The sequence below is a fragment of the Quercus robur genome, chromosome 6, assembly GCF_932294415.1.
Source record: "Quercus robur chromosome 6, dhQueRobu3.1, whole genome shotgun sequence".
NCBI lineage: Eukaryota > Viridiplantae > Streptophyta > Magnoliopsida > Fagales > Fagaceae > Quercus > Quercus robur.
Genome location: NC_065539.1, coordinates 52,738,342 through 52,752,240, shown reverse-complemented (window position 1 = coordinate 52,752,240; position 13,899 = coordinate 52,738,342). Strand labels below are relative to the sequence as shown.

Below are 13,899 nucleotides of genomic sequence, written 5' to 3'. Positions count from 1 at the left end.
ATCAAATTAAACCATCAAGATCAAGTTTATAACATCCTAGAACAAAAACCCATTGATCAATTTCAGAAAGTTTGGCTTGAATAATCAAAAATCTCAATTTTGCATAAGTCCAAAAATTTACCCAAAAACCATGAATTAATGCATGAAACATGAAATAAAATGCAAAAGGAAGGGTATAAGGTCTTACCGGCCTTGGGAGAGGAAAACCTTGCAAAAAGAACGGAGGAAAACGAAAAAAATTTGATGGTAAGCCTTGTCCGATTCAGAGAGAGAGAAAAGTTTGAAAAACTTTTGAAAAGTGAGTTTGAACAAGTCAAACTCAGTTTTTAAAAAACCTGATTCACGATTTTCGATTGATCGAAAATCAGTTTCGATTGATCAAAACAGAGAGAGGCTCCCTTAAATTTTTAAAAACCAATTTCGATTGATCAAAAAACAGACTCGATCAATCGAAACAGACAAAGGCTCACAAATTTTTTTGAGAAAACACAGTTTTTTGAAAAAAAAAAAAACAAAACCCAATTTAGAAACACCTCAAAGCATTGAAATTGATGAACAAAATGCATGAGTATGTGATGAAATGTTTTTCCAAAAAAAAAATAGTTTTAAACCCAGTTTTCCCAAAATTAAGATTTTCAAACATTCTCCATAAATTCTTAAGCATCAAATCTGTTTTGCATAAAAACTCAAAGTATTTGCAAACTTGGTTGGTCAGACCAAAGACACACACACTAACATGTACAATGTTTAGTAAAAAGTAACTTGTGTAGTGTGTGCAACTAGCAAAAGCTTGAGATACATGTGAGGTGATATGTGAATAGCAATCAACCACAAGGTCTAAAAAATTCATTACATAGGATTTGAAAAAGACTATCACCTAAAGAGTTACATCATATAACTCCCACATCTCCCAGATCATAAGCTTGCAATCATGTAAGTTTCTTGAATTTTGCCTCATATTGTACACACAAATTTTAATTGTTCAAAAATTTATTAAAAAGCCGGGATAATGTACACACCAATTTCATTTATTTGATTTAGCTTTAAGTCCAATAATGTACACACCAATTTTAACATTTAAACCGAGGCTACACCTTATATTCTTTTTGTGCATATGCTACACTTTCTCGAGCACAAAATCTTACAATATGCAATAAGGTGTTCATGATTGGCTAGTGAACAGTGGTGAGATGATTATTTATGCCTTTCTCAAAAGGTTCAAGTCCGACAGTCAAAGACATGTGACTTCAAGATCAAGACAAAATGATCAAAACCATAAACATCTTTCCCACATAACATGCACTACAAAGCTCAAACTAGTAAAGTGCAATAAAAGAAGCTCATCCAAGCTAAACAAGGTACATAAACATGTTATGTAAAGATAATACGGCCAATCCTTGATTATAAATCCTAGATGTGAAATACAAAACACAAAAATCTTTTTGGTTTTTAAAAAAAAGTTATGACCAAAAACAAAAAGCACACATTATGCTAAATGAATAATGCGAATGCAATGCATGACAATGCTTAACTAAGCTATAGAGGGTACACAAAAAAGAAATATCAATTTCTTAATTAACCCATGAGTACATGTACAAACTAGTACATACATAAAATCAAAAATAGCTTAGCACTTATATAACACATACTATTCAAGTTTCTCCACAATGTCAAGCATGTTCTAAATCAAGAGAGAGATATCATAACTCATGTAATCCTCAAGAAAAATAAAACAAGACACAAAATAAAATATTTTTGTCTTTTTGAAATTTTTCAATGTTTTTGGATTTTTTGAATAAACAAAACAACCTAAGAAAAAATAAAAGAACCAAAAACTAAAAGAAAACATGTCCACAATTAATTGAAAGAATTAAATTAGGGACAAGCCAGCAACACTCACCTTAAAGAATCTTTTCTCACCTATATAGCACGAGTCTTCGGCTTTGTAGGTGAAAATCCATGTGAAGCAGAGTGTATTTGAGAGATTACACCAATCTTCTGAGAAAAACTAAAATCCTGCAAATTCCTTTCACAAGCCAACAAGCTCAAATTTTTCAAAAGAATATGAAACAATTTATATGGACTTATGGCAGGAGAAATATCATCACAAATCCTAAACTGAAACACAGAATGCTTAAATTTCAGTTTATGACAATTAGGACGAATGTGACCGGAGACACCACAAAAGTGACAAACGGGAACAAATTTAGGAACATCAGTATTCCTAACAACAAATCTAGTCTCAGATTTTGGTTTTTGCCTCAACAAAGAACAATTTGGTCTAATATGACCAACAACACCACAAAGGTGACAGGTAGGCACAAAAACAAATTTATTATGCTCTCTAACAGAAGGTTTAGACATAGGTTTAGAAACTTCAGCGTCTACATCAGAACTTTTACATTTGTCTAACCTAGTAAAATAAGTCTTTTCTTTATTATTCCTCTTAAAAGGAGAGATATAAACTTTCTCAGTTTTAGGCTTAAAAGAAACAGAAACACTTATGTTATCAGCAAGCTTGGTACTAGTCAAATTTTCAATTTTAGCTTTAAATTCAACTAACTCTTGTTCCAAGCTTTTCATCTTCTCATCTTGAGAGGAAATTTGATTTCTCAAAAATTCATTCTTTTTATTAGATTCATCTAATCTAACAACCAATTCCTCTTTTTCAAGATTAGCCAATTTTAACTCTTCCTTGAATTTCTTAGCAATTTTCATAGATTTCAATAATTCCTTACGAAGAGTTTCACAGGCATCAATAAAATCAACAGAAGCATGAGCAGAAACATGATCAAAAGGACACTTCAAATTATCCATGACAACAGGGGTCAAGGATCAACTCTTAGATCAAAATATCTAAAACAAAAGAGCTACCTACTTTGATACCACTTGTTAGTTTTTAGACCCCTTAAAACACAATTGGATTAACCTAGTTAATTAGCCAAGTTATTACTTAGTCTAAATTCCAGATCTAGGTTATCACAATCAAACAATCATATCATGCATAGCAGCGGAAATAAAAATAACACAATGATATGATGACCCAGGAAACCACACCGGTAAAAACTTGAGGAGAATTTAACCTAACTATCCTCAAGGTAAACTTAAATCCACTATGAAAGAATCGAAGTTTTACAATAGGACTTAGACCACTAACATCCTATTACTACCCACCAATAGAAACTTACTGACACGACCACGTGCAAGCTCCGAGACCACGGACTCCTTCTTTCTTGGATTCTCCAGCAAGTACAAGCACATCCGCTTGTGTTTCTTTAAGCTTCTTAGTGCAACAACTAAATGATCATCAAGCTCTCAATCAAATCTCCATCTTGATAATCCTAAGCATGTGTGAAGGCAACCACCTCTAGATCTCACAAGAAATTCACACACATAGCAACTAGAGCAACCTCTAAAACGTGGCTAGGGTTTGCCTTTTATACTTAGGGCAAAACATAAAACCCTACACGTTTTAATAGGCTAGGGCTGAGTTGGAAAAATCTGCAAAAAAAATATTCTGCCCGAGATTTGATCAATTAAGCCTGTTCTTCAATCAATCGAGCCAGGCCGAAAGTCACTAATACTTCTGCAGCCACTCAATTCCAACTTTACATACAATGCACACACTTTGAGCAAGTCTAAAGACAACTAACAATTGTTTTGATCATGGTTTGCCAACATTACACATTAGAGTTCTAAATACATTAGCTCCTAAGTCTGTAGAACCTAACACATGCTATTCTCCTACCCATTCTTCACTACTTCTATGGCCAACATATTCACCATTTTCATGTTTATATTCTTTCTATTAAGGATATCAAAAAGAATTCAAAGTACTACTAGTAAAAAGAGAGTTCCACCTGATGCTGGAAAAGCGTGGCCTTTGATTGGTCACCTCCACCTGTTATGAGGGTCACAACCGCCCCATATAACCTTGGGTGACATGGCTGATAAGTATGGACCAATCTTCACAATCTGGTTGGGGGTGCATAAAACCCTAGTAGTAAGTAGTTGGGAGATAGCTAAAGAGTGTTTTACCACCAATGACAAAGTCTTTGCAAACCGCCCAAAAGGTGTAGCTCTAGAAGTCTTGGGCTATAACTATGCCATGATTGGGTTCAACCCTTATGGTCCCTTCTGGCACCAAGTGAGAAAAATGGCCACGCTAGAGGTCCTCTCAAACCATCGCCTTGAGACACTCAAACACATTCCGGATGTCGAGGTAAATGATTCTATAAAAGAGATAAATAAGCTATTAGGCAAGAACAAGAAGGTGTTATTGGAGATGGAGAGATGGTTTGGGTACACAGTCTTAAACGTAATATGTAGGATGGTTGTAGGGAAGCGATTTGGTGGGGCTACGACCAAGGATGAGAATGAAGGGAATGATCAATGTCGAATGGCATTGAGAGAGTTTTTCAATTTGAGTGGAACATTTGTGGTATCAGATGCACTTCCTTATCTAAAGTCGTTGGACATAGGAGGGTATGAGAAAGCTATGAAGAAGACAGCAAAAGAATTGGATCATATGGCTAGAGGATGGCTAGAAGAACATAAGCAGAAGAAATTTTGTGGTGGGATGAAGGAACACCAAGATTTTATGGATGTATTGCTATCCATTGTCACTGACAATGATGAGACTTTTGGTTATGATCTAGATACAATAGTCAAGGCTACAAGCATGGTAAGTTTTTCATAATCCTATTAATTCAGCTACATACATACACTACCAAAATCTCATTTGCTACAATGCTACATATATTGAATATTGCCATCATTACTATTTTTTATTGTTACTGTAAAAATTGTTACGTGATTGTAAGTAATGAATGAATGATGAATAGAAGCATAAAAGAGAGAGTACACATGAAAGTTTACATGGTTCAGCCTAATGGCCTACGTCCATAGTATAAAAGCCCTTGACGCCTACATATTTAGGATTTTTAATGTAATCTAAATCTTGCAACTACTAAATTTGATAATTGGTCCAAGGTTAGAAAGCTTAAAACCTTAGCTGACCATCGAATCCTCCATTTTCTATTATGTCACATTTGCAGACCCTTATTGTAGCGGGTTCAAACACATTAACAATAACATTGACATGGGCTCTTGCTTTAGTCCTCAACAATCGTGAAGCCTTAATGAAAGCCAAGAAGAATTAGACATCCAGATTGGTAGAGAAAGGCAAGTGAAGGAATCTAACCTAAAAAATTTGGTCTATCTTCAGGCTATCCTCAAAGAAACAATGCGTTTACATCCTCCTTGTTAACAATATAAAGTGTGAGAAAGGCTGAATAGTCTGTATATTGATATGTGTATAATAATGTACAATAGAGAGCCTTATATAGGCTAGGTATGTGTGCAGTACAAGTAAAAGGAGTAAACTACAAGTACAGTATACTAGGCTAAGCCCAATGGGCTAAACTAGTCTAAGCTATACACTAACATCCCCCCTCAAACTCGAGGTGGCAAGGAGGAAGCCAACTGGAGTTTGGATATAAGATCTCGAAGACGACCAGGCAGGTGAGTCTTGGTAAAGATATCAGCAGGCTGGTCAACAGAGGAGATGGAGAACAACTTGAGATTTCCTTTCTTGAGATGCTGGCGAGTGATGTGGCAGTCGATCTCAATATATATGCTTGGTGCGTTCGTGGAAGACATCATTATGAGCAATGTAGATAACAATACGATTGTCACAATAAAGAAGAATGGCAGTGGGCTGTGGAGCATCCATGTCAGCCAAGAGCCAGCAAAGCCAAACAAGCTCACAAGTGTTGTCGGCAAGGGCACGATACTAAGCCTCAGTACTGGAACGGGAAACCACATCCTGCTTCTTGCTGCGCCACAAGACAAGAGAAGTACCTAACAGGAAACAGAAACCTGTGATAGAGCATCGATCAGTCAAATCATCTGCCCAGTCAACATCTGAATAAGCATGAAACTCGAGAGAAGATCGAGAGGAGTAATGCAGACCATGATAAAGTGTGCCTTTGACATATCGGAGAATCCGAAGAACAGCAGCATAATGGACAGAACGAGGTGCATCCATGAACTTACTAACCATACCCACAGCATGTGCAATATCCGGATGAGTAACAGTGAGATAGATCAAACTGCCAACCAACTGACGATAGCGAGTAGCATCGGATATAGGTTCACCATCCAAGGGTGTGAGCTTTGCATTGTATTCTAAAGGAGTGGAAACAGTCTTGTTATCAATGACACCGGCTTTGGAGAGAAGATCAGAAGCATATTTAGCCTGGGAAAAATAGTATCCATCAGAGGATGAGGTAACCTCAAGCCCAAGAAAATAGCTGAGAGTGCCCAGATCTTTCATCTCAAAATGCTGACTAAGAAAGTGCTAAAGAGAGCGGATACCTGCAGAATCATCTCCAGTAATAATCATATCATCAACATAAAGAAGAATAAGAGTGATACCAGCAGAGGATCTTTGAACAAAGAGATTAGTGTCATGAGGACTCGAAGTGAAACCCTGCTGAGCAACAACTGAGCTAAACTTTTCAAACCAAACTCAAGGAGCCTGCTTGAGGCCATAAAGAGCACGGCGAAGGCGGCAAACTTGACTGCCTGAGTATGGATAGCCAGGGGGTGGTTACATGTACACTTCTTCACGGAGGTCTCCATTGAGGAAAGCATTCTTCACATCCATTTGATAAAGAGGCCAATGGCGAACAGCAGCCACAGCAATGAGACATCTAACAAATGTAAGGCGAGCAACAGGAGCAAATGTTTCCTCATAGTCAATACCATACTCCTGAGTAAAGCCCTTGGCAACTAGGCGAGCCTTGTATCGTTCAACAGATCCATCAGCCTTGATCTTGATCTTGTAAACTCACCTACAACCTACTACAGACTAACCAGGAGGCAAATCAACCATATCCCAAGTGTGATTCTTATGAAGGGTATCTAGTTCTTCGTTCATAGCTTGCTGCCAGAGAGGGTCAGTATGGGCCTCACGATAGGTGTGAGCTTCATAGAGGGTGGCAAAAGCAAAAGAGCAATGATAATTAGTGAGATAAGGTGGAGAAATGCTTACCCGAGTGGAACGACGAAGTTCAGGACCAACAGGAGACTCAGGAGAGGGTGGTGCCACAGGATCCAAGACAGGCGGGTCATATGCTGGAAACAGAATCGGAGATGAGTCGTCTGGAGAGGTAGCCGATGTTGAAGAATCCTCCATAAGTTCAAGATAGAGAGGGAGGAAAGGATCAATAAAAATGGGAGACTCTGAGGAAGAAGATGCAGGAAACTGCTGAAGACTTGTGAAAGGACGATGTTCCCAAAACTCAACATGACGGGAGACACGAAGGCGATGAGAAATGGGATAATAGCAACGAAACCCCTTTTGAGACACACCATAACCAAGGAAACAATAGAGACGAGTACGAGGTTGGAGCTCTGTTCGTTCATGAGGAGGAAGAGAGACAAAGCAAGCACAACCAAAAACCCGAAGAGAGGAGTAGTCAGGAGTTTGACCATAGAGAAGCTCAAATGGTGATTTGTTGCGTGTAGTTGGTGAAGGAATACGATTAATGGTGTGCACAGCAATGAGTGCGGCCTCACCCCAAAAGCGCTCAGGAAGAGAGGCAGAAATGAGAAGGGTGTGGACAACATCAAGAATGTGACGATATTTTCGTTCTGCACGACCATTTTGTTGAGAGGTGTAAGGACAAGACCGCTGAGGAAGAGTACCATGACTGTCTAAAAAGGATAAGAAAGATTTATCATTATATTCTTGAGCATTATCTGATCGAAAGACTTTAACGGTGCGATTGAACTGTGTTTCAATCATTTTATGAAATGTTTGATAAATAGACACAAGTTCAGACCTATGGTGAAGTAGATAAATCCAAGTATATCGAGAAAAATCATCCACAAATATGACAAAATATTTAGATCCCTCCTCAGTGGGAACAGGTGCAGGACCCCAAATATCAGAATGTATAAGATCAAAAGGGGCAGAAGAAAATGAGTCACTTTTATTAAAGGGCAATTTTGTTTGTTTGCCAAAATGACAAGAAGTACAATCAAATTTTTGAAACTGAACTAAACCTAAATGACCTTGAGAAGCTAACAACTGAAGACGAGATAAGGATGGATGACCAAGACGAGCATGCCATAGATCAGGTGAGGAGGTGGCAGTGGTAGCAGCTGCAAAAACAACTTGTGAAGGAATCTTCAAGTCATGAACCTCAAACATACGACCAACCTTACGGCCTACCCCAAGCATTTGACCCGTCCGGAGATCCTGCACATCCACACCATGATTAGTAAATAGAAGATCTACGCCTAATTCGTAAAGTTGACCAACAGAAAGCAAATTGAGGGATAACTTTGGAATATGAAAAGTGTCACTAAGGGATAAACAAGGAGAAGAGATTGTTCCTTTATGACTAACAGGCATAGGAGTTCCATCAGCAGTGTAAATGGTGATTGGATGTTCTAAAGGTGCCTTATCAAAAAATTGGGATTCATCAGGAGTCATATGGTTACAACATGCAGTATCAAAAAACCAAGGTTGTTTACCTGAGGTGACAGAAAGGGCAATGGAAGTGCGGGATAAAACATGTTAAATAACTACCTCAATATCAACCGTAGTAAGTGAGGAAGCCAAAGATGGACCTGTAGGAACCGATGGATCTGAAGGACATACAGCAGCTGCTTGAGGAAGAGAAGCTTTATTCTGCTTTTGCACAAATTTCTGTAGTTTACGACAAACAAAGATGTCATGGCCTTTGGCACGGCAAAACTTGCAATGAGTACCTTTGGAAGACTGAGAGGTGGGACGCTTGGAGTTTATTTGTGGAGGAGCAGTGAATACAACAATAGGAGGCTGTGGTAAGGGTGTAGCCAATACATGATCAGATGATGTCATGTGATAAGTAGGCCGACGATTCTCCTCAAAAATGAGCTCCTTTACTGAAGCATCAAGAGAAGGAGTAGGAGACCGGCTAAGCAAAGAAGCCCTAGTAGGCTCAAAATCCTCATGTAAACCCATCATGAAGTGCATAAATTTACGGCGATCCCGATATTTGACAAAGAGCTCAATGTCCTTAGAACACACCAGTGGAGGATCTGCAGCAGAGAGTTGTTCCCACATAGTAGAAGTTTGAGAATAAAAATCAGAAATAGACTGACCTGTCTCTTGGCGCATTTGATAAAGCTTTGATTCAATGTGAAACTCCAAGCTTGAATCATTAGTGCAATTATAGCAATCAGCCAAAAATTTCCAAGCAGCCTCAGCAGTTTCAAGACAAGGAAGAAGATTATGAATGGAGGGAATAGAGGTATTGATAAACCAAGACAAGATCTTACTTTGAATATTCTCCCATTCCTCTAGACGTTCTTCATAATCATCTGTTGTAACAGTAGTCTTGGAAGACTCTTCAGCAGCTGTGGCTTTGGACTTAGGGTTTGGTACTGGCTTAGGAATTGAACCAGTCACATATCTCCACAGTTTACAACCCTTGAGAAAGACAGTCATATTCTAAGACCATGCATGATAGCTAGTAGGACCATCCAACATGATGGTGATAGGACGTATGATATCTCGTTCACTTTATTGAGCCATAATGAAGAAAATGACCAAAAAGTGAGATTTAGAGACCTCAAATGCATAAACGGAGTCCAAAATCAGAATCTACGTGAAAAACTGAGCAAGACAGGTCCTGTTGAAAAATTTTGACTTGGTCAAAGTCAACAATCAACGGTCAAAGTCAACGGTCTGGTCAAGTCAACGGTCAACGGATGACGTGTGCTGACGTGGAATTATGACGTCGCCCTAGGGCTGACGTGGCAGTTCGTGAAATGGAGAAGGCGCGTGTAAGCGCGTGGGGGCCGTGTGTCCTGGCGCGTGCGGCACGTGAGAGATACTGACGACGCGTGGAGGCGTGTGGCGGTGCGTGGAGCGCATGATAGTGAGGCAGAATCTTCAGACGGCACATGGAGGCGCGTGTGAGGTGTTTTCTGGCCGTTCTTGGTTGGGTTTTGCTCGGGATTGTCTGTTCTGTCACTCAATGCCTTTGCTTTGACAGTTGGATAAGCGGAACAATGAGATCCAAGAGTTGCTGGGACTGTGGGCGTGACGGCGGTGACTCGTTTCTAACAGTGACTACTGGATGAAGTCGAGGGCAGCGGAAGAACGCCGGAGATGTCCACAGGAACCAGAAAGTCAAAGGAATGGCTCTGATACCATGTTAACAATATAAAGTGTGAGAAAGACTGAATAGTCTGTATATTGATGTATGTATAATAATGTACAATAGAGAGCCTTATATAGGCTAGGTATGTGTGCAGTACAAGTAAAAGGAGTAAACTACAAGTACAGTATACTGGGCTAAGCCCAATGGGCTAAACTAGTCTAAGCTATACACTAACACTCCTAATCCATTTTTAGTGCCACACGAGTCTATGGAAGACTGTACTTTAGTAGGCTACCACGTTCCAGCAAGCACAAGACTCCTAGTTAATCTTCCAAAACTTCAACAAGACCCAAACGTGTGGGAAAATCCTAGTGAATTTCAGCTAGAAAGATTTCTTACAACCCACAAGCATGTTGACATTAGGGGCAATAATTTTGAATTGTTACCATTTGGTAGTGGTAGAAGAATGTGCCCTGGTACTTCATTTTCCCTACAAGTTACACAACTCACACTTGCTACCTTGTTGCATAATTTTGAAATTGCAAGCCCTTTGAATAAACCTGTGGACATGACAGAGAAAGTCAGGCTTACCAACCAGAAAGCCACCCCACTTGAAGTCCATCTCACTCCACGCTTGCATGCTCAAGTATATGCATAATTTGACTTGGTATCATTTGATAAATCAGTATCTGTTATGATGTAATAATAGGCTATTTAATTTTCAAGTGAGCATACGAGAGCCAACCATTGGAAAATTAAAAGTTACTTGGAAAGTGGTTTTTGATAATTTATCGAATTATCAAATAATAAGCTGTATTTGTCCTGTGAGTTGTGTTTTTTTTTACTATCTTTGAAAATAAGCTTTGTATTCATTATGTCTTGTAATTTGTACGTGTCTTGTGAGTTAAGTTTTTAACTATTATAGTACTATCTCTTACGGAGAGTACAAAAGTATGATCATGACATTTCTTATTGAATACATTGCTTTATCTTGATAAATTTGAAAATATCTACCAAATCAGAATGTACCTTGTAGGAGGCAAAACATTAATTAAGCTAATTATAATACGCCACATCAAAATTTAGTGACAAATTCCAAATTTATGCATCATTAAATTAATTAAATCAAATCATGACATGTGTCATCTAAGATGATATCACATTAGCAAATTAAAATTTGTCATATGTCATTTGATCCATAAAATAAAGATAAATTTTCTATCATAATTGATGGATAATTATCTTTATTAAAATAAATAAATAAGATAAAGATAATTATCTACAGGTAACAAATTATGGTGAGACTCTTTGTTGATTATTATCTTTATCAAAGTAGAAACTATATCAAAACAAATAAATAGAGATAATTATCTATAAGCAACAAGTTTTGGTGAGACTCTTTTAAATCAATCAGAGTCTACTACTTATCTTTGAGATCAATTCAAAATGAGACTTATCCTCTAAAACCACTATATATAGAGGACACCCATTCTCATTCTCCACCAACTTTTCAAGACGTCAAAACTCTGGAGAAAATCTGCCAAGAACGCCCAATGAACATTCAAAGAAATTAATTTGAATCCTTCTTCCAAGATTTTAAGTTCTATTGGAATCAAGATCAAAAGCCTTCATAAACTTCAAAAAGCTCTCAATCATTTAAGTTCAATGAATCAAACCTTTAAAGCCCCGAGGAACTTCAACCCAAAATCCTTCAAATTCAAAGAATCTTCAAAAAACTTGAAGAACATTCAAAGAACTTGAAGAACAAAAAATCTCTAACAAGCTCAAAGCTAGAAATTTATTGTGAATATTGTTTGATCCATCTTCCAACCAAAGTGAAGAAGATTCCGTGTTAGAGTCAAGATTACAAAGAAGATAGAATCAGAAGATTCTACCTTATTAAAAGGATCAAAAACAAAGAATTGTATTCACTATTCAATCAATACAAATTATATTTGTGTTTACATACCTATATAAAAACACAAAATCTTCTATATGCAACATTATAATTTTTTTTTTAATAATTAATTAAAATCCAATTGCAAAAACCAAAATATGTCACTTCCGATTATTTTTTTTTTTTTTTTTGAGAAAGACTTCCGATTATTTTTGTTTAACTAATTATTATTTTTGTCTGATTAAGTGCCACTATAGAATACTTTAAAAACAACTACTCTGAATACTTTTCCCACCAAAACCATAAATTTCTTCATCCAAAAGGATCCACACAAAAAAGACCTCATCAAAACCGCATAGTTCAACATCTAAACAGATTACTATCAACAATATTAACAAAAATAAAATAAAATAAAATAAAATCACTTACCGACCAACAGCTTTTGAGTGTGACTCTACTCTATTAGTAGGAAAAAAAAATTCTCAAAGCTAAAATTTATCTAAAAAAATAATCACCCAAATAATTGAACAAAACAAAAGATTCAGCCTTTTGAGAGAGATAGACTAACATTTAGATAACAAGGTCATAGGCAAAAAAAAATTGTTGCCTTAAGGCATGACATAACATCTATCAAAAATAAACAAAAGCCAAGTCTTCAACTTATGGTAAAAAAAATTAAATTGAAAATGAAAGGAAAAAAATATGTAGATTACTTTATAGCATCTTTTTGTTAAGGACTTTTATAGTATGAAATTTTAGCTTTACAAACTTAATCTAGCATCTAGGACTTTATAACGTATAGAGGCGCTCTCTTCTACTCTAAGAGAGATAAAAATGGACCGAATTGACCAAAGTGGACTAAAATGGATGGAATGGACCTAATGGGACTGAAATGAACTGAATGTGACCAAACTGGACCAAAGTGGACCAAGTAAACCGAATGGGAACAAAGTGAACCGAAATGCTACGCTCATGTGACTCAATAGGAGTGTAGTAACAATAGATGTAAATTTCAATTTTTAGATATTATATAGATTTAGATAGAAGATTTTTAAGAACTTGTAAACTTGTTAGGAATTGAATTAACTATGAGGGTGGTTATGTTTTTAAGATTATATGTATATATATGGAGGAGATGTGGAACTTCAAATCAAGACAATTTATTTGAGTATTATCATTTGGTTGAGCATAACTCTTAGTTATCACTGTCTTTCTCTTTTTATGCCTATATGGATTTCTTAATTATTTCTTCGTATCAAAGTTGAGTGTAATGCTCTTGGTGTAGCTTCTTTATGTACTTCTTTCCATGGCAGCAGGAAGGAAAATATATCCACTTCTACAACTATATAAAAAGAGCCAATGCGCTTATCTACAGTAATTTTGGATTATTCAAGTGTTGTGCCAAAACGGTGTATTTGGGTGAGAAAAAGGAAAAACTTTAAATGGTGCATTTTGCTGAGAATTTTTTTTTTCCAAAACAAAGGCGATGAGGTAGAGTGAAATGAGCAGAGGAGTGGGTGAGAGAGAGACTGTGGAAATCACTAGGCCTCTCTCCCTCATGTTAGATTACAGACTTTCTCTATTAAGGGAAAAATTAATTTCTTTCTCACATTCTTTGCTTAGTTGATTGAATTTTCGGATTTTTATGAGTTTTTCCTTGTTGGTTGCTCTACTTGCAGTGTTGGATCATGAAGATTTTGGATTTGGGGACACAAATGGAGGAAGAGAAGGATGCTTTTTGGGGCTTATAATTGGCATTTATAAGAGTCTATCTGAGTGTTTTCCAAGCTCAAGCCAAGTCTTCTATAATCTTTTTCATTCTTATAATCTAAATTTCTA

At 37.0% G+C, this 13,899-nt stretch overlaps 1 pseudogene; it reads left to right on the top strand.

Moving 5' to 3' along the window:
* Nucleotides 1-3,766: 3,766 nt before the first annotated feature.
* LOC126689444 (cytochrome P450 CYP82D47-like) lies at nt 3,767-10,821 on the top strand (annotated as a pseudogene).
* The last annotated feature ends 3,078 nt before the right edge of the window (nt 10,822-13,899 follow it).